General features: G+C 39.8%; 1 protein-coding gene across 28 annotated transcripts in view; it reads right to left on the reverse strand.

Annotated features, from left to right (window-relative positions):
• The window catches only part of PKNOX2 (PBX/knotted 1 homeobox 2), a 338759-nt gene that overhangs the window by 208180 nt on the left and 109023 nt on the right, over positions 1–21556 (reverse strand). For 6 of the 28 annotated variants that reach the window (XM_087875595.1, XM_087875593.1, XM_087875588.1 and 3 more), the window contains one exon: positions 11820–11867. The exons of the other annotated variants lie outside the window; for them this stretch is intronic. The gene's annotated coding sequence lies outside the window, so the exon portion shown is untranslated. The remainder of the gene's footprint in view (positions 1–11819; positions 11868–21556) is intronic. 28 annotated transcript variants of the gene reach the window in all.

The following is a 21556-nucleotide window of genomic DNA, read 5'->3' on the forward strand; positions in this document are numbered from 1 at the left end:
AGACCTGCAAGTAGAAATAGAACGGTGGCAAAAGAGAGCAAAGGTAGTAGAGATAGTAATAAGATGCCTTGGATGCAATCCCAAAACCACTGGAGCACCACCTGAACACCATCAGCAGTGACAAAAACTTCAGTCAATTGCAAAAGGCAGATTTACTTGGAACACCTTACATCCTGCAATGATATCTTAAACATAATCAACATATCTGCCTATCCCAAATCCTTCAGAAGGACTTGAAAGATGGATAAAAATGTCAAATCCTGCCTAAATATTTGGCTGTGTGACCAATCATCATCATAATAATGTTAAAACTTGAAAATAAACTGGTTATAAATATTGCAGGGTTATCAATATACAAACTGATAAATCTTGGCTCATAACAAAATATTTTAACTGTGGTTGAAAAGTGTGGAAAATTAATGTGGCACTACCAGGAGACAGCATACAGCAAAGAATTGGAGAAGATCACAAAATATCAAGATCTGAGATTCAAAATTGAAAGATTATGGCATAAACTGGCCATAAGATTTACAAGAGCCTTGGACTTCCGGCGATGACGTCATCACGAACGGGTGAGGAAACGGAGGCTCCGTCTCTGATACCCAAATTTCCTCATTAATTGCTCTTTAAGGGCATTCCTGAACTTGGAGGGATCGGGAAACGAAAGAGGAACTCGTGAAGCCCCCTGGTGTTGCACTGTCATCAGGGAGGTCGAGCGATCAACTTCTTAAATTGGTGGAGAAGAAGTTGGCCTTATCGGCGGACAGGAGTGATGGCGTCCGCCTAGATCAAAGCAAATAGTGGAAGCAAATCCGAGTGACTGTCAGATAGATCACCTACAATAGAGGCGGTAAACAGGAGACGCGCGATCGAATCAGAGGAAGACAAGTGAATTACAACAGCGGCGGTACAAGAGGAGAAGGAAAAAAGGGGAAACAACTACAGCGCGGAAGAGAGGAACCCATAGAATGACTAAGCAAACATAAGAAAAGGAGAAATAGCGCTCGAAGCGGTGTGAGTGCGGACTTTTACAGTTAAGCAAAGGGAGCAGCCTGTGGACTCTGTGGATATAGACAAGCCGTTTGAACCTGGGAACTATAACTGACTCAAACCCAAAAATATCAGAAAACTGAGTGCAGAGACTGAAATACCAGACTAAGTGGTGAAATTCACGGATACAGAAGACCTGTCTGGATTTCGGACTTTGGATTTACAAATAAGTTTGGACAATAAGAACTTAAGTTTAAAAAAAAGATTTGAAAACTGAATGCAGAGATCCGATTACTGGGAGAAGTTAAAAAAAAAAAGACTGAGACGGACACAGATCACGTTTTTATGACTGTGAAAGAACTGATCAAGAGAGGTAAAGCAAGAAGACAACGAAGACCAAAGAAAATAAAAATTAAGAAAAGAGGGAAGTGAATTATTAATTTTGAACTGTTTAATTAGTTAATAAGTTTAATATTTAAAAGAAATATATAAGTAGATAATATTTTATAGCTATAAATTGTATTGTGAAATTGTGATTAGATAAGAAATTATTGTTAAAGTGAAAGATTGATTTTTATACAAAATAACAAATGAGTTGACTGTATGTTTGAGATAGGTTTCCTTGCCTTCCATCAGCCAAGGTCACAGGGGAGGGGCGGGGGGGTAGCGGTTATCATTAAGGAAGGTCTGAAACCGAGGGAGGCCACTGTCCCTCAGACGACCGGCTGTGAATCCCTCCTCGTGAGATGGGGCCATGGGGTTCAGATGGGTTTGCTGATCACGTACCTGGCTCCCTGCCACGTGGCAGCAGCCCTGCCCGAGCTGCTCAACGTCATCGCCGCGGTGGCGGTTGATACCCCCAGGCTTATGGTCATGGGGGATTTCAACCTACCGTCCGTGGGCGAGGCGTCTGAGGTGGCTCGGGAGTTCATGGCTTCCATGACAGCTATGGACCTGACCCAGTTAATTCATGGCCCCACACACACGGGGGGAAACACGCTGGATCTGGTTTTTGTCTCTGGACAGTGGTTGAGTGATCTTGAGATAGGGGATATAGTCACCGAGCCCTTGTCATGGTCGGATCACTCTCTCCTTCGTCTCGACCTTCGAACCGCTACACCCCGCCGCAGGGAGGCGGAGCCGGTAAGATGGTTCCGCCCCAGGCGCCTGATGGAACCTGACAGGTTCCAGATGGAGCTTGGGCCATTCGCTGAGGCTCTGGCACACGCCCCGACTGGAGACCTAGTGGCCGCCTGGGATAGGGCGGCCGCTGGAGCTCTGGACCGGGTCGTGCCTTTGCGGCCTCTGACCCGGCGCCGATCTCATTTAGCTCCTTGGTTTACTGAGGAGCTGAGGGAGTTGAAGCGCCGGAAAAGACGCCTAGAGAGCAGTTGGAGGGCCAGCCGTTCCGAATCGGACCGGACACTGGTAAGATCTCATATTAGGACTTACCTAGTGGCGATAAAAGCAGCGAAATGTAGCTATTTTGCTGCTCTTATTGCGTCATCAGATAATCGCCCGGCCGCCCTGTTCAGGGTGACCCGCTCCCTGCTCCACCAGGAAGCGCGGGAGGACCCCTTGGAGGGTAGAGCCGAGGATTTTGTTCAATATCTGTATGACAAAATCACTCAGATTCGGGAAGATCTGGACTCCGACTGGGTAGTCTCAGGAGGAGGGACAGGGGCAGGTCTTGAGAATGTTATCTGGGATGAGTTTGATCCTGTGACCCCTGAGGATGTGGACAGGATTCTGGGTAGACTGAACGCGACCACTTGTTTATTGGACCCGTGTCCCTCCTGGTTAGTGCTGGCTTCTCGGGAGGTGACACGAGGCTGGTTCCAGGGGATTATAAATGCTTCGTTGGGTGATGGTGTCTTTCCTGCCGCCTTGAAAGAGGCGGTGGTGAGGCCTCTCCTCAAGAAGCCATCCCTGGACCCGGCAATGTTGGTAAATTATCGTCCGGTCTCCAACCTTCGTTTTGTGGCGAAGGTTGTTGAGAATGTGGTCGTGAAACAGCTCCCCCAGCACCTGGATGAAACAACGTATCTGGATCCGTTCCAGTCGGGTTTCAGGCCCGGGTACAGCACGGAAACGGCATTGGTCGCGTTGGTTGATGATCTCTGGAGGGCTCGGGACAGGGGGTGCTCCTCTGTCCTGGTCCTGTTAGATCTCTCAGCGGCTTTTGATACCATCGACCATGGTATCATGCTGCACCGGTTGGAAGAGTTAGGAGTGGGAGGCACTGTGTTACGGTGGTTCTCCTCCTTTCTCTCTGACCGGTCGCAGTCTGTGTTGACAGGGGGACAGAGGTCGACCCCGAGGCCCCTCATATGTGGGGTGCCGCAAGGGTCGGTCCTCTCGCCTCTCCTGTTAAACATTTATGTGAAGCCGCTGGGCGAGATCATCCGTGGTTTCGGGGTGGAGTACCATCAGTACGCTGATGACACCCAGCTGTACATCTCCACCCCGGATCACCCCAACGATGCCCTTGAAGTGATGTCCCGGTGCCTGGAGGCCGTACGGATCTGGATGGGGAGGAACAGGCTCAGGCTCAACCCATCCAAGACCGAGTGGCTGTGGTTTCCGACGTCCCGGTAAAGTCAGTTGACGCCATCTCTGACTATTGGGGGCGAATCACTGGCCCCCACGGAGAGGGCTCGCAACTTGGGCGTCCTCCTGGATTCACGGCTGTCTTTAGAAGAGCACTTGACGGCCGTGACCGGGAGGATTTTTTATCAGGTTCGCCTGATTCGTCAGTTGCGTCCCTTTCTGGATCGGGACTCGTTACGCACAGTCACTCATGCCCTCGTCACCTCCCGCCTGGACTATTGTAATGCTCTCTACATGGGGCTCCCCTTGAGGAGCACCCGGAGGCTCCAACTGGCGCAGAGTGCGGCCGCGCGGGTGGTAATGGGAGCGTCATGGCGCTCCCATGTGACACCTCTCCTGCGCGAGCTGCACTGGCTCCCGGTGGTCTTCCGGGTGCGCTTCAAGGTTTTGGTTACCACCTTTAAAGCGCTCCATGGCTTAGGACCTGGTTATTTACGGGACCGCCTACTACCACCAATAGCCTCCCACCGGCCAGTACGCTCTCATAGAGAGGGACTCCTCCGGGTGCCGTCAGCCAAACAGTGTCGGCTGGCGACCCCTAGGGGGAGAGCCTTCTCTGTGGGGGCACCTACCGTCTGGAATGAGCTCCCCCCAGAGATACGGAGGATCCCGGATCTGCGCACCTTCCGCCGCGCTGTGAAGACTCTTTTATTCCATCAAGCAGGCTTGGCCTAATCTCCTCCCTCTTTTAATACATAAATTTTAAATCTGTTCTTAAATTATTGGGGTGTTTTAATTTGTCTGGGCCAAAAAATGATTTAATTCGATTTTAACTGGTTTTTTAAATTTTTGTATTTATGTATCTTATTGCTTGGCTGTTCACCGCCCTGAGTCCTTCGGGAGTAGGGCGGTATACAAATTAAATAAATAAATAAATAAATAAATAAATAAATAGACTGATTGAAATAGGGGTAATTGAAAAGATTGCTAATTAGAAAATTAAGAAAATTAAACTAAAATCTTGATTGATAAGTAAATTGATTTATACTGTGAATAAGAATTAATTGCTCAATTGGGATAATTGGCAATATAATATAATATAACTATATATACGCTGTGCGGTGTATAAGCAGCGTTTGGAGGGGAAAAGAGATACTAAGGAATAACTTAATAATTGATGTTAAGGTTGGAAAGCTTTACACAAATATTGAAAATGTCTACAACATCCACCATAACAAAGACAGGGAAAAAACCTACAACCAATACGTTAGTAATGACTTCTACCAACTCACAATAAAAAACAACAGATAGCATGATGGGGAAAGAAAAAGAAAAACTGGAAATGGCACCAAATGTAATACAAGATATGTTTCAAAAGATCCAGGAAACACTGCTCCAAACACAAGAAAAAATAGCTGAAAATCAGGAAGAAATGAGAACGTTCCATGCAGAGATTAGAAATGAAATAGGAGAAGTCAAGGAGGATATCAAGACCATGAAGGATAAAATTGGGGGCATTCAAAATTCTATAGCAGAAAATGAACAGAGAATTAGGAAAACGGAAACAAAAATAGATCATGTGGAATTAAAAGTAGAAGCAATGGAACAAAAAACCCTACAACTAAATAAAGAAATGTCAGATTCCTTGACCATGCTCGAAATGGAAAAGGCCTCATACTTCTTGCGTTTTCAAAATATTCCAGAAGGAAAAAATGAGGATTTAGAAAGGAAGATGGTGGAAATTATCGCAGGAATGACACAAAAAGAGCCAGAAGAAATAAAAGGACAATTGGAAGAAACTTACTGCATACACAAAAATTATATAAGAAAACACAGACTGGCGAGAGAAGTCCATGTCAAATTCTTAAAAAAATCAATCCGAGATGAAGCCTATAAGAAATCTAGAGAAGAAACGGTGATCTATAATGATAAAGAAATTATAATCTTAAAACAGATACCCCGAAGAGTAAGAAATTTACGACAACAATATCAGTTTTTAACACAACTATTGATCAAATATAAGATAATGTACAGATGGCTGCCAATAGAGGGGATCTTAATTACGTGGGAAGACAAAAAATATAAAATAGACACTCTAGAAAAGGCAAGAGAATTCCATAACACACACTTTAGACTAGAAGAAGAACAGGAAAGCAAGAAGGAAACAGATAGTAAAAGTCAAGAAGAAGAACCAATAGAAACAAATCAAGAAAAAGAAATAAGACAGAGGCAAGAAAAAGAGAGAGAACAGAGAGAAGGTGCAAAAGCTAAAGTAGGGATGGAAACAAGAAACACAAAAAAACAGATACGATAGGCAATGGACGAACAGATCAAACTCTTTTCGGTAAATATTAATGGCTTAAATGCCCCAAAGAAAAGGAATCAAATTTTCACAAAATTATGAAAATTAGAAGCAGATGTGATATGTCTGCAAGAAGTACACATTCAAAAAGATTATCAAAAAATCCTAGAAAACCCCAAATTAGGAAAACTATATTCATCTCTGGCCCAAAAAAAGAAAAAAGGAGTAGTGATTTATGTAAAAGAAAAAATACAATCTAAATTAGTTTATACCGATGAGCAAGGTAGAGTGGTGATGGTAGAACTAGAAATAGGAAAGAGGAAAATGTTAATTGTAGTGATTTATGCACCTAACCAAAAACTACAGGTTTTTTTTAAAGATCTACACATAAAATTAGCAGAATTAGAATATGACGATATTTGGGTAATAGGGGATTATAATGCAATAGTAAATGCAAAGAAGGACTACAAAACTGGGGGGGAAAAACAAAAGAAAAAAGAAATACTTCCAAAAGAATTCTTTACTATGGCTGAAAAACTAAACTTGGCAGACGTATGGAAGGAAACACATGAAGAAGAGGCCCAATACACCTTTTACACCCATCCGCATAACTCCTAGTCAAGATTGGACATGGCATGGATGACCCCAAATATCAAAATAGAAGTAGAAAAAATTGAGATAGGGACAAACCAATGGGCAGACCACAATCCACTATTCATAAACTGGAAAGGGGAAAGAAGACGTAAGAGATGGACAATGAACCAAAGATTATGTAAAGAAAAAGAATTTAATTCGATGTTAGAAAAGGAAGTAAAAATATTTTTTCAGATAAATAAAATAGAGGAAACCTCTTTACAAAACACATGGGATACTTTAAAAGCATATATAAGGGGCCTAGTAATAGCATATACGAGGAAAAAGAATAAAGAGAAGAAAAAACAATTAGATAATTTAGAGAAAGACCTAAAACAAATAGAACAAAAACTCCAGGAAAAGCCCCAGAACAAAACAATAAGAGAAGAATGGGAAATGATTAAGCATAAATTGAATTTGATAAACCAAATAGAACTAGCCCAAAAAATAAAAATGGTGAAACAAAATTATTTCGAACACGCAAATAAAACGGGCAGATAGCTAGCCTATAAACTGAAAAAAGAACAGAAAAAAAAGAACAATATACCAATTGAAAGACGATAAAGGAGAAATTCAACATAGTAAAGAGGCTAAAAAAGAAATTATTAAGAAATTTTATGCAAATTTATATAATCAGGGAAAAATAGAGGAAGACAAGATAAAACAGTACATAGGGAAATCAGGAATGCCAAAAATCACAGAAGAACAAAGAATAACTCTCAATAGGCCAATAACCAAATTAGAATTAGATGAAGTACTGAAAAAGCAAAAAAACAATAAAACACCGGGACCCGATGGGCTACCGGTAGAAATATATAAAACAATGCAAGAATTATTGGGAGAGAATATGTTGCGATTATATAATGAAGCTATGGAGAAAGCCAAAATACCAAATTCATGGACAGAAGCCATAATAACAATCATTCCAAAAGAAGATATAGATCTCCAGTTAATTCAAAACTACAGACCTATTTTATTATTGAATGCCGATTACAAAATATTTGCAGCAATCTTGGCCGAAAGGATTAAATCAGTATTAAATACATATATTCACCCAGACCAAAATGGATTTCTGCCGGGATGCCAAATAAAGAACAACATGAGAATAGTACTTAATGCTCTAGAATATTATGAATCACACCCGGAGAAGCAGGCGGCGTTGGTTTTTCTTGACGCCCAAAAGGCCTTCGATAATCAAAATTGGAAATTTATGATTGAACAATTACAAAATATGCAAATTGGGGAAAAATTTGGGAAAATTATAGCAGAAATGTATATCAAGCAATCAGCAAGGATAATTATGAATGATGATATAACAGACAAATTTAACATAACAAAAGGAGTCAGACAAGGCTGTCCACTTTCCCCCTTACTATATATTCTATATTGGAAATCCTGTTGAAAAAAATTAGAGAAGACCAAGGAATTGAAGGTTTAAGGATCAATAGAGAAGAATAAAAAGCTCAGGCCTTTGCTGATGACCTAGTGTTTTTGATAGAAAATCCTATGGAATCTATACCTAATTTGTTCCAAAAAATAGAAGAATTTGGAGAAGTGGCCGGACTAAAAATCAATAAAAGTAAATCGAAGCTAATCGTAAAAAACCTTACGGAAATCCAAACAAAAGAATTGACAGATAATATACAAATCCAAACAACAACAAAAATAAAATATCTAGGAATCTGGTTATCTACAAGAACATCAGCAATTAAAGAAAACAATTATGATAAATTACTAGAACAAACAAAGAAAGTCTTAGAAAAATGGGAAAATTTATACATTTCATCCCTAGGAAGAATTTCAGCCATCAAAATGACTATATTACCTAAATTTTTATATTTGTTTCAGGTCACCCCAATTAAACTGTTTTTTGAAAAGCTGAATAAAATAACATCTAAATTTATATGGCAAGGGAAAAGGCCACGAATAAAATTTAAACTGCTTCAGGACACAAAAGATAGAGGTGGAGCTGTACTCCCTGACTGGGACGTATATTACCAAGCAGCAGTACTATCATGGGTCAAAGATTGGATAGAATTAAAGGACTCTAGAATTTTAACAATTGAGGGACACGAACTCCAAACTGGCTGGCACTCCTTTATGTGGGATGAGAAATACAAAACACATTCATATTTTAAAAGACACACAATAAGAAACTCATTATTACAAATTTGGCTTAAAATTAAAAAACAACATTATATGAAGATACCAAATTGGCTAGCACCGGCAGAATCAATTAGACACCCAAATTTAACAGAGAAGACAAAAATAATTAGATATAAAGATATAATTGACTATCAAGGTAAATTAAAGACAAAACAACAATTGGAGACAGATTTACACAGAGAAATAGACTGGTGGGCTTATACTCAAATACAATCCAAATACAGAGAACATATAAAAACATGAAATTTATAATCAAAAACAAGAAATAGATAAAATTATATTAGATTCAGAAAATAAGTTAATTAGTAGAATTTACAAATTTCTTCTACGCTATAAATTGGAAGAAGAGACAGTCAAAGAAACGATGATTAAGTGGGCTCAAAACATCAAACACACAATACCTTTGGAAAAATGGGAAAAGTTCTGGCAGGTAAACCTAAATTTAACAAAAGCAACAGCGTACAAGGAAAACCAACTGAAAATGTTTTATAAGTGGCATATGTCTCCAACCAGATTGGCAAAAATACAACCTAAAAATAGCCCGATTTGTTGGAAGTGCAAAAAGGCACAAGGGACTTTCTATCATTTATGGTGGACTTGCCCGGCAGCAAAGAAATTTTGGTCTAACATCAAAAAATGGTTGGATAAATAACAAAATTGAAAAATAACAAGATTGAAAAAGAACCAGAAACATTTCTATTAGGAATCTTTAACAAATCATACCCTAAGGATATCAAATATCTCACAATTCACATATTAACTGCTGCAAGAATAACCTACGCAAAAAATTGAAAGCAAGAAAAAACACCAAGTGAAACAGAAGTAATAGGAAAAATTTTAGAATGCGCTGAAATGGATAGGTTAACCAAAGAATTACAAGAAAGAGAAGAATCAGATTATTACAAAATATGGAATAATTGGTATAATTGGTTAAAAATCAGAAATATACAAAAAATATAGGGGGAAATATTACCAATTTAAATATATATATATATAATAAAAAATGTTATTAGATTAAGGAGCGGTGAAGGAATATATCATAAGTAGAATTGTAGAATGTCACTCTGAAAAAATGCTTAAGAAGAAATTATACTCTTTTTGTGTATATGTTGTATAAATGTTTGTTGTGTATATGTTACGTATGTCTTTTTTAATATTTATATTCAATAAAAATTATTTTATAAAAGTGTAAAAAAAAAAGATTTACAAGAGCCTTGGTGGCACAGCAGACTAAAGTGCTGTTAAGTAGCACCAGTTGCCTGCAATTACTGCAAGTTCAAATCTCACTAGGCTCAAAGTTGACTCAGCCTTCCATCCTTTCGAGGTAGGTAAAATGAGGACCTGGATTGTGGGGGCAATAAGCTGACTTTGTATATAAAAAAAAGAACACCGTTTAGGGGGGGATGAAAGCCCTACTAAGCAGGTACTGTATATACAAAAGTATGAACGCTATTGCTTAACGCATTGTAAGCCGCCCTGAGTCTCCGGAGAAGGGCGGCATATAAATCGAATAAATAAATAAATAAATAAATAAATAAATAAATAAATAAATAAATAAATAAATAAAATGGTCCCAGTGGATATTAGGACACTGCATACTATACCAACAAATCTTGGATGGCACATAGAAAATGTACGCATTGACAACATTTCCATCTGTCAGTTGCAAAGGACCACACTGCTTGGATCCACACTATGCAGATACATCATGGCATTCTAGGTTCTTGGGAAGAACTCGGTGCATATGAAGGTCAACACCAACTAAAGAATTGGCAGTTGTGACTGCACATTTTCATTTCTAATGATAATAATTCATTAAACTTGTCTACCCGACTCCAATCACTGTTGTTGAAATAAATTCCCATAAGAATTTGATATTCATTCTAAAAGCACATCTTAGTAATGGAATGGGGAAACCACTTTTGGAGCAAGGAAAGAAGCCAATAATGGCTGTGCTGCTCCGTTCACACACCCTAGTACTCAAGTAAGACTAATGAGTGTATGTAGTTTTGCACAAACAATAAATTGAATTGTTAGCTTCCTGTAACTGCCTGGGAACCCAAATTGCTTTCTAGGGGGAGGAAAGGGACAACTGTCATGATCATTAGCCATTAATGAGCTCTTTGGCAACCCTGTATTTAATAATTAAAACAATTAACATTTTTTGCAGCCAGTTGCCCATGAGTGTGTCATGTCCCGCTTATTCTCTGGTTGACTTCATATTGGGGGCCTTGGATGGTATTTTATGCTTTCTGGAAACTTCAATATGCATGCTACAATTTAAATCAGAATGGCCAAATTTTTAAAACAAGACAAAACAATTGATCTTTCTGATTTAACATTAGGTGCTCTTATGTCCTTATAATTCCAGAAATTTGGAGGTTTTCTTATTTCACCAATGCACAAGTAAGGCACTACTTTATCAGAAAGCTGTTTTGCAACTGTAGGAAACTGAGATTTGCATCACCAAGTAATCACAATTGCCAACAGAGCTCAAGCTATAAGCCTGTACTGTGGAAGGTTATGGGGATAAAAAAGCCAACTTTCAGGTGAACTGATTTTTCCATATTTGACGATCATCACAGCAATATGCAAAGCACTTCCCACTTCACTGCTTCCATTGTGACAAATCAGCCCATAACCATGGAACCCCTGGGGTAGCAGTAGCTTTAAGAGACAATGCAAAAAAGCAAGCTTCACTTCAAAGATATGACATATGGAATGAACAACCACAAAGCATAAAATGTAACCTATGCCAGGCATAATTTTTGCCTTTGTTCCAATACAGCATTCATGATGACCTCTTCAACACTTCGCCTTGCTTTGTTGACTCATTTGACTGATAAAGATTTCTTTTGCTCTCTGTGTTGAAGAATTAAACTCTCATCCACACTCATTTGTTTCTTTGGCTGCCAAGGCAGCCCCGAACAAAGCTAAAATGCCAACTATCTAACTGGGGTTATAGAAAAAAAAAAAACAGAAACAAAAACAAAGCATCACTATTCAATGTTAATATTGTTTGTTTTCTAAAGGACAACACTCCATCCTTTGCCAAAGTTAGCTTGGATGTTAATGGTTAGCAGTGCAGGAATTTAAGTTCAAAGGCAGTGTGTCTACGAAGATTTAATAATAAGAAAAATTGTGATTGTAACTGCAGCATAATGAAAAAAGAACTTACCACAAACAGACATACAAACTCCACAATTAGCCTTTGTTGAATAGAGATCTGTTCAAAGCAACAATAAACAATGTGTTGAAATACAATTCAATTATCTTCTGCCTTAAAAGGCACAAACCAGAATGTGATAATGTGACTGTGGGATAGGGTGGGAGTGAAGGTAGCAGTCAGAACTTTAAAGGCATAAGTAGATCTGGGGAAAGTCCCTTGTAACTTTGAATGGTAACTAAGCGGTCACTTGTATGTTGAGGATTACCTGTACTGGCTTTCAGCCATTTTGGAACACACCATGTAAGTAGCGTTCGAAGGGGCTTGACATAGTTTAAGACCAAAGACGACACAATACAAGGTGTTGTGCTCTCAAAACTTCTCTCCTAAACCAGATAAACAACTGCAACTATAGAAAATCCTGGCTCTGTCCCATTCCATTGAGGACATATATACTGCATGAGTCAAAAAGAGGTCTGTGAAAATATTGACAGACCCCTCACATCCTGGACATAAATTGTTTCAATTCCTACTCTCAAAACGACACTATAGAGCACTGCACACCAGAACAACTAGACACAAGAATATTTTTTTCCCAAACACCATCACTCTGCTAAACAAATAATTCCCTCAACACTGTCAAACTATTCACTAAGGCTGCATTACTATTACTATTAGTCTTCTCACCCTTCCTATCACCCATCTCCTCCCACTATGACTGCATGACTGTAAATTTGTTGCTTGCATCCTTATGATTTATATTGATATTGTTTCCTGATTGCTTATTTGTATCCTATGACTACCTTTAAGTGTTGTACCTTATGATTCTTGATGAATGTATCTTGTCCTTTTATATACCCCGAGAGCATATGCAGCAAAGACAAATTCCTTGTGTGTCCAATCACACTTGGCCAATAAAGGATTCTATTCTATTCTATTCTATTCTATTCTATTCTATTCTATTCTATTCTATTCTATTCTATTCTATTCTATTCTATTCTATTCTATTTATATATACACACACGAGGACCCAGATTGTTGGGGAAATATACTGACTCTGTAAACCGCTTAGAGAGGGCTGTAAAGCAATGCCATCCATACCCACTTGGCATAATCACATTAGAAATTTTAACCATGATCCTAACAACCCTAGAATTCCTTTCCTAGTCCTTGACTTACAACAATTTATTTAGTGACCTTTTAAAGTTACAACAGCATTGAAAAAGGTGATTTATGACCATTTTTCACACTTATGATCACTGAAGCAACCCCATGGTCATATGATCAAAATTCAGACACTTGGCAACTGTCTCATATTTATGATGGTTGCAATATCCCGGGGTCACGTGATCACCTTTTGTGACCATCTGGCAAGCAAAATCAATGGAAAAGCCAGATTTGCTTAACAAACATATTACTAACTTAACAATTGCATGATTCACTCAACAACTGTGGCAAGAAAGGTTGCAAAATGGAGCAACATTCATTTAATACCTGTCTTGCTTAGCAACAGAAACTTTGGGGCTTAATTTTGGTCCTAAGTCGAGGACTACCTGCATTAGAATTCCGCCTGCTTAAAATCTGACTGGAGATAAGAGTTGCTTGGACAGGTTTAGCACAAGAGCAGCAGCTCTTCCTCAATATGAATAAAACATGGAGTGACATGCCAAGACTGTCATTCCCAAAGCATATGAGGCAGAATAACCTGGATGGAGTCAGAATGAGATCCAAATTTGATGTAATTAAAATACAACTAAAATAAACCTAATACAATGATCTCCCATGCATCCTCCTGCCAGGGGTGAAATCTACTTACCTTCCCTACTGGTTCGGAAGTGCACGCACTGCGCACCATTGTCAGATCCAATTTTTGACCCTCTGAGCATGTGCAAAGCCTTCTGTGCATGCGCAGAAGGTCAAAAACGGGTTACTTCCTGGTTAAAACCAAGAAATAATGACGTCTGGGCGGGTGGGTGGATCCTCGCACTGCTGCAGCTACTGGTTCACGCGAGCTGGACAGAACCAGCAGGATTTCACCACTGCCTCCTGCCCCACGGTCAGAGAATTTAAACCTACCATGGCACTTTCTGGAACAATTCCAGTAACCTCAACCAGACTTTATGGAGGCCACAGGTCTGTCTGTGTACCTTGGACTTCTTTAAAACAATTCAACACTTCCAAACAAGTCTGCATTCCCAACCTCCGGAAATTACTTTCATCCCCAACTGCAAATTACCACAAAAAATCCATTTTCTGCAATGGAGCAATTGATGTCCACCAGGTGCAGAACTCAAGAGCTTTGAATATGGTATTAGGCTGATCAGGGGGTTTTCATGTTTAAAGAATGAGGTTTGTACATCCTCATCTGCCATTGATCTGCCATCAATCTTTGGAAGAGAAATATAGACAGGACTAGATATTCCAAAATCAAGCTCATCTCTGCTTGTGGTAAAAAAAAAAAAAAAAACTTTATTGCATCAATAAAGGCAAAAGCTAAAAGTAAGGGTTGAAATGTAAACCATTGAGCCCTGGTGGTGCAGTGGTTAGAATGCAGTACTACAGGCAAACTCTGCCCACAGCCTGGAGTTTGATCCTGACGGAGCTCAAAGTTGACTCAGCCTTCCATCCTTCTGAGATTGGTAAAGAAAGAGACCGAGATTGTTAGGGGCAGTGTGTAAATAATGCTTCTACATTGTAAACTACCCAGAGGGTCCTGTAAAGCTCTATGGGGCAGCATATAAGCCTAAATGATATTGCTATCTGCATGGATTATTTTTGGCAATTGCTTTTAATCAACAATGTGCATCATGTCACTTTTAAAGGAGAAAAGACCTCAACTTTTTCTAGAGGTGGATTCAGGAGCTCTTTTCCCAATCATCTGCCGGAAAGAAGGAAGGATAGGAGAAAATTAAGGGTTTTCCTTCCATAGGCGGGTGAGAAATTGTGCTTTGGGAATTCAGCAAAATGTTTCTGGTTTTCATTAACACTGTTTAACTCAAGGTTTGGTCTATTAATATTTAATGGTTAAATGGGTTCTTCTCTCAGTTGGTTAAGCTAGAAACTCTCTTCTTGCATCTATTAATTTGCAAGCCTGTCTCAGAAGAGCTATACTGGCTTCCCAGGTTTTGGCTTTGCTGAGGGATGCGCTCGGAGAAACAGAATTTTCTGTAAAGTAAAACATCCTTTGAGTCAAGTTTGACTTCTATTGAACTCAACAATGCAGCTATCTTGACAGCAGTACAGAGGTGATTCACTATTGCCTCCATGGGAATGTCTTTTCCCACATCTCAATCTAGCCAACATCTCTGATATTCGTTGACATTCTCCCATCCAACCTCTCACCTGGTCTAATCCTGCTTATCTGCCCAGCCCAGCCAAGATTAGCGATGCTTTGGACCTAACATCAAGGCCTGAGACCATGAATGCAGATGTGCTTTCCCATTCCAGAATTCTCAAACTCAATGGCTGATTAGCATAGCACACAAATGTGTATTTTGTAATAAATTATTGGACATGCCTAGAAAAAGTCAAGATTGGATTGTCTATGGAGATTCTCAGTCATGCAGGTCATGGTTATCCCAAAGGTGTTTTTTCAAGAAGCAACTTGAAAAGTTTCTGGTTTTTCTTTGAAGATGTTTTGCTTCTCATCCAAGAAGCTTCTTCAGTTCTGAGAGAGCTGAAGAAGCTTCTTGGATGAGAAGTGAAATATCTTCAAAGAAAATCTAGAAACTCAAGTTGCCTCTTGAAAAATCACCTTTGGGTCAAGGTTGAATTCCATATGCCTTGGCGCTATGGGCTATTTTGATCATTAGCTACCCTCTCAGATTTAATAGTGTTTGTGAAAGCAAACGGCAATGTCACACCATGCATTTCTCTTACACCAAGTCAGATCAAGCACTATTGACTCGATATCAACTTTCTCTGAGGTTCAAGGACTTTGAGTTACAGACCCTGTTAAACCGCTGAACTAGAGGCCCAATCATGTCATATGTAGATCTACCCTTCAAACGGTTGCTCGAATGACATTACAAATACTAGGGTTGGATGTGGGCATGCTTGTTTTAACATCCCCTCTTTCTAAAAACCTGTTTTCCTGATTGATCCCATAAACAGTTTTATTGCCAAGTGACAAAATACTGCTTTATCAACAAAACAAAGTCTGACATCGACCCCTCCCCCTCTACCCGAATGTCACAAACTAGTGAAACAACTCTCAATAACTCTTTCATAATTTTAAGTGCATTCTGAAGAATGATTCGGGCTGATAGAATAATAGTTACCATCAGGATAAACAGTACGTAAAGCTGCTCTAAGAGATTTAATAGCAGCAAATAAAAAGATTCTGAGCTTAGCAGGACTCCTTTCCCCCAAAGAGTTTCTTTTAAAGAAAAAACATCCTTTTTTAAGGAAACAAATTAATAGTTTAAAAGTATCTATTATTGTCTGAGTGCTGTTCGGATAGAAACAGCAAGGACAGAATTGTTATTATTAGAAAAGCAAAGCAAAATAAAATGGGTGGGATATAGGCAAGATGTTTATTCCATTTCTGCCGCTATTTTATGGATTTGAATAGGGAAAATGTATGCATATCAGCCAGAGATTTCATCAACCTGCAGAGAACTGATTGTCTGCCCTGGGGAGTTGGCACACATAGAATGACTATTTTAAAGAAAGGAATTCGCAATCATTCGGGTATTAATAAGGGAAACATGTTATCTATACATGGTTGGGCTAAGGAGCAGTTGTCCCAGGACTAAACTGAAATTTCAGCTGATGGGCAAATCTGTCCATGTCAGTGTTACACAGTTTCTCACTTTTCTAACTGTAAATTGGGCTCATTGCACAGAAGAGGAAGGAATAGCAATAGTACTTAAACTTATATAGTACTTAAAAAGTACTTATATAGTACTTAAACTTCATAGCGCTTTACAGCCCTCTCTAAACATTATTTGTATATTGCCCCCAACAATCTGGGTCCTCATTTTACCAACCACAGAAGGATGGAAGGCTGAGGGAAGGAAGGAAGGAAGGAAGGAAGGAAGGAAGGGAGGGAGGGAGGGAGGGAGGGAGGGAGGGAGGAAGGAAGGAAGGAAGGAAGGAAGGAAGGAAGGAAGGAAAAAACACACACAGACTTCCATACATACTTTTTTATTCAATAAATGCCCTCTATCTAATGCAGAGATGTCAAACTCAAGGCCCGGGGGCTGGATCTGGCCCACAGGGCTGTCCTGGAAACAGAGGCCCCTGGTGCCTCTGCCAGCAAAAACGGAGCTTGCGAAGGTCATCCGCGGTCCACCCAAGTTCTGTTTTCACTGGCAGAGGGTTGCAGGACACCATTGCCACCAAAAACGGAGCTCTAGAGCCTGTTTTTGCTGGCAGAGCGCTCGGGCCACCACAAGTGCCCCCTCCGATATGAATGATGTCATGCTCACCACGCCCACCCCGGCAAGCCCCACCGCCCCCCGAGGTCAAACACAACCCTAATGCAGCCCTCAATGAAATCAAGTTTGACACCCCTGATCTAATAAATATGTGCATATGCCATTTTCCCCCTAATATTTATGATTTTTTTCAAAGCTTTTTCTCATGTACAGTATGCATTCTGATTGAATGCTTTTGAGTAATGAACTTATCACATTGAAAACTTTGGACAAGAACAATGAAGGTTGGATACAGTGTTCTCCTAAGATTTCAGGGTGCCTGAGTTGGGTAAGGAGGAAAAGGCAGAGGAGGAGGAAGAAAATCATTGACCAGGAGGCATCATACTTATTAAAGAAGAGTTGTAAATCCAAATCATAATTACCTCAACTACCTCCAGGTCACTCTGGGATGGGCAGCATGGGAAAAGAGCACTGCAATGAATCTTTGGAATCTATGCACACTCCCTATATGCACACATTATGTTGTCAAAGTGTGTGTGCTGACCACAGCAAAAGAGGCAAAGCAGAATCCTTTATCAGATGATGTTCTGGGCTATAAGGGATTGGCTGAGTCCAATTCTAGTTCAAAGGAGAGGGGAGAACAGGCACTTCAAAATTACTCATCAACTTGGACAGCAAACTGAAACCACATATAGTCTCTCCAGCTCTGTCAACCATCTGCACTCTGCTTTGATGTGTTAAGAAAATGTGAATTCTCTTTGTGGTACGTAAGGAGGGGGCAAGCAAAGAATCAAGGGCCTCCTATCAATAGGGGTACTAGCTGCAGATAGAGAAGTTCAAGACCCAGCCAGGATTGATACAAAGCAGAACGCCCTTATAAGGTTAACATGCAAAGCAGAAAATCTGTCCAAGAAGTAGACCGAGGAGGGATAAAACTGTAAACCTAGAGGAACAATAATAATATTCAAGAGGTTTGGTTTGCAGCAGCTGCTGTTCAGAAGTGGCCTCAGTTTGACATTGCCTTGCAAGGCTGGGAATATGACTCAGAAAGGAAAAGAACTCATGGATGCAAGATTCTGATAATTGGCAGGCTGAGAAAATATGAGCACAGGAGAAGGGAGGGTTGCTCACTCGTAATCATTCTACACATTGCAGGCCCAGCCTTTGTACAAATAGGGGAAAATCAGAGAGAACTGCATGGCCTACAAGCTAGTAGGGTTGGCAAGCCTATATTGGCATCTTGGGTACGGTAATATTACTGAAGCCGGCAGAGATGGTAAAATTAACTGCTTTGATTAGAGATAATGGAGTAGCCAACCTTATAACAGACTGGAAACCATTTATGGACTTTGTATGTGCTAAATATAATAACAGATGGTTAACACAGGGATTTGAAGATTAGTGTAATGTTTAGCTCAATCTGTTGACTGCCTTTTTTATATTTTTTTTTAAAAAATTTGATTTATATGCCACCCTTCTCCGGAAACTCAGGGCGGCTTACAGTGCGTTAATCAATAGTCTTCATACTTTTGTATATTTATACAAAGTCAGCTTATTACCCCCACAAACTGGGTCCTCAATTTACCTACCTTAGAAAGGATGGAAGGCTGAATCAACCTTGAGCCTGGCAAGATCCGATCTTAAGGTTGACTCAGCCTTCCAGATGTCAGCACTTCAACCTGCATTTAATCTAGTGCTGACATAAGAAGGAGAAGAGAGGGCAGCTAGCAAGAGGACGCTTGACTTCTCATCTACTTATTTTCCCTGAAGATAATATCCCCTAGGAGATGAGATGGGAGGGGGGACATTCCTGGGAGCTGAAGTAGTAGATATGGGGAGAGTGATTTGGGAAGAGGGCCAATGAGATGCAGAGAATTGGGGAACGGAAAGGGAAGGTTTGGGGTCAGGAAGTCAGCATTGGCTACGCCACAATCAGGGACAGGTTGTCGTGCTTAATAAAAATGAAAGATTTCTTCAAAGACTATTTGTTTGGAAATGCAATTTATTTTATTTGAGACGACATCAAAACCTGACACCATTCTTCTGAGGTTGGTAAAAGGACAATTGTTGGGGGGCAATATGATAACTTTATAAACCGCTCAAAGTGCTATAAAGCACTATGTTGGCAGGGGCCAGCCCCTCGCTCTCTCCAGGGCAGGCCCGTGGGCCAGATCTAACCACATCATGGGCCAGATCTGGACGGCGGGCCTTGTGTTTGACATGTCTAAACGAAATACTCTGGCTTCCTCTAATTTTGGATATATTTTAAATACATTGTTGTATCTGGTGCATCTATTGTGCCTTTAAATAAATTAACCAAGCCATCAGTATGGCTATGAGTGTTTCTGAGATGGGATGTAGACTCCCTTGTCTCTACTGCAAAGATTGGAAATGTACATGAATAAATATTTTTATCCACTAATAATGTAGCATAGACAATTCTATTTTTTCCAATCATAGATTTAACCAAAAGCATGTAATTTCTCTACAGCTGACAATCACCAATCTTAACCCATTCTCCAGGACGCTAATCAATGCCAAAGAGGTGAGTTTGGAAAATGCAGTCTTAATCCTCCATACTGTGTCTAGTTTGGGGAAAACATGGGAAATTAAACTGGGACAGGCACCTTATTTCCATGCCAATATAACTGAGCTCTGATTTCATGCATTTCTTCTGTTATTTCATTTTGCTGGGATTGCCATGATATCTTTTACAAACTCCCCCCCCCACAACAGTGATGTCCTACATGGGCTTCTATTCATTAAATGTATATCCCACCTTCTCACCAACAATGTGTAAGACTGTAATGTTCAACATTTGTGAATTTATTAAGCTGGAAAATAACAAATAATTGATTCATTGCACCCCAAAGGATCAAAACGTAATACAGCAAGATGTAAGTTTAAATTTAAAAAAAATGTATATACTCTTGATGCACCTGGAGAATGCCAAGTTGAAGTAGCCTATTATAAATTAAATTTGAAATTTATTTGATCTTTTCAGGTTTAATAGAATGTTAAAGATCATGAGATGAATTCATTCTTAATCTTACTTATAAATCTACTTCAATAGTAAATCTATTGAAACCCCAGAACACAAATCAGTCATAACCTACTTGATCAATTGATTATAGTGACCTGCCTAAGCCTGATCCATCTCAAGGACAGGTAGTCCTTGACTTATGACCACAACTGAGACCAGAATTTCTCTTGCTAAGCAAGGCAGGTGTTAAGGGAGTCACACACAATTTCATGACCTTTTCTCCCCATGGTTGTTAAGCAAATCATTCCAGTTGTTAACCGAATCCGGCTTCCCCATTGAATTTGCTTGTCAGAAGCCAGCTGGGAAGGTTGCAATCACATAATTCCAGAAAGTTGCAACCCTCCTAAATACTTGGCTGGTTGCCAAGTTCTCAAATTTTGATCACAAGACCAGGAGGATGCTGCCATGGTTGTAGTGTAAGGATTGGTTGTAGGTCACTTTTTTCAATGCCATTGTAACTTTGAGTGGATGCTAAACTAATGGTTGTAAGTCGAGGACTACCTGTATTTAGAAACAATGGTCATATAATGAATATATAAGCATGGCAACACTACTCCTTTTCAGATGTGTCACAACAAAAATGAGAGGGCAGAATATACTAATCAAGTAATAACTAACATCCATTAACCTTAACTCAACAAATATTAAGGTGATTCAATAAACAAAAGTCTTTCTACCCAGTGCCAAAAACATTATAAGTTTAAATAAGTCATTCCCTCAAAGGTAAATTTAGGAACAGTGATTTAGCAAAGATATTAAAGCCCATCAGTAAACCAGCATGTGAGGTGGTTCCAGAGAACAGCCCTTAGCACGGATGAATTCATTGTCTTCTCTGACAGCTAGGACAAAACAAATGGTAATATTTTATTAGCATATCAGTGTAAGAAGCCAATAAAAACATTGGTCTTTTCCCTGATGGAACCAATTACCATCATTCACCACACTAAAATAATTCCAGGAGATGCAAATGAAGCAGTTTGCTAAAGCTGTACTGATCTCGGGCTGGGCAGTAGCTTTTCCCAAGTCTTCTGCATGCTAAGCATCGTGTCCTATCACAATGGAAAGAGGGACGATAAGAAGAACTGAAGGAAAGCACATATTGATGGATGAAATAAATAAGGACTTCATTGGTGGTGCAAGTGAGACCATTCATGAAATCACCGACGTTCACTAATATCAGCTTTAGGGACATAGTGAATTCCCCAATACAGGTAATCCTTGACTTACAAAAGTTCGTTCAGTGACCATTCAAAGCTACAACAGCAGTGAAAAAAATGACTTATCACCATTTTTCATATTTATGACTGTTGCAGCATCCCCATGGT

This window comes from Pantherophis guttatus, chromosome 9 (assembly GCF_059756535.1).
Source record: "Pantherophis guttatus breed Tessera chromosome 9, ASM5975653v1, whole genome shotgun sequence".
Classification (NCBI taxonomy): domain Eukaryota; kingdom Metazoa; phylum Chordata; class Lepidosauria; order Squamata; family Colubridae; genus Pantherophis; species Pantherophis guttatus.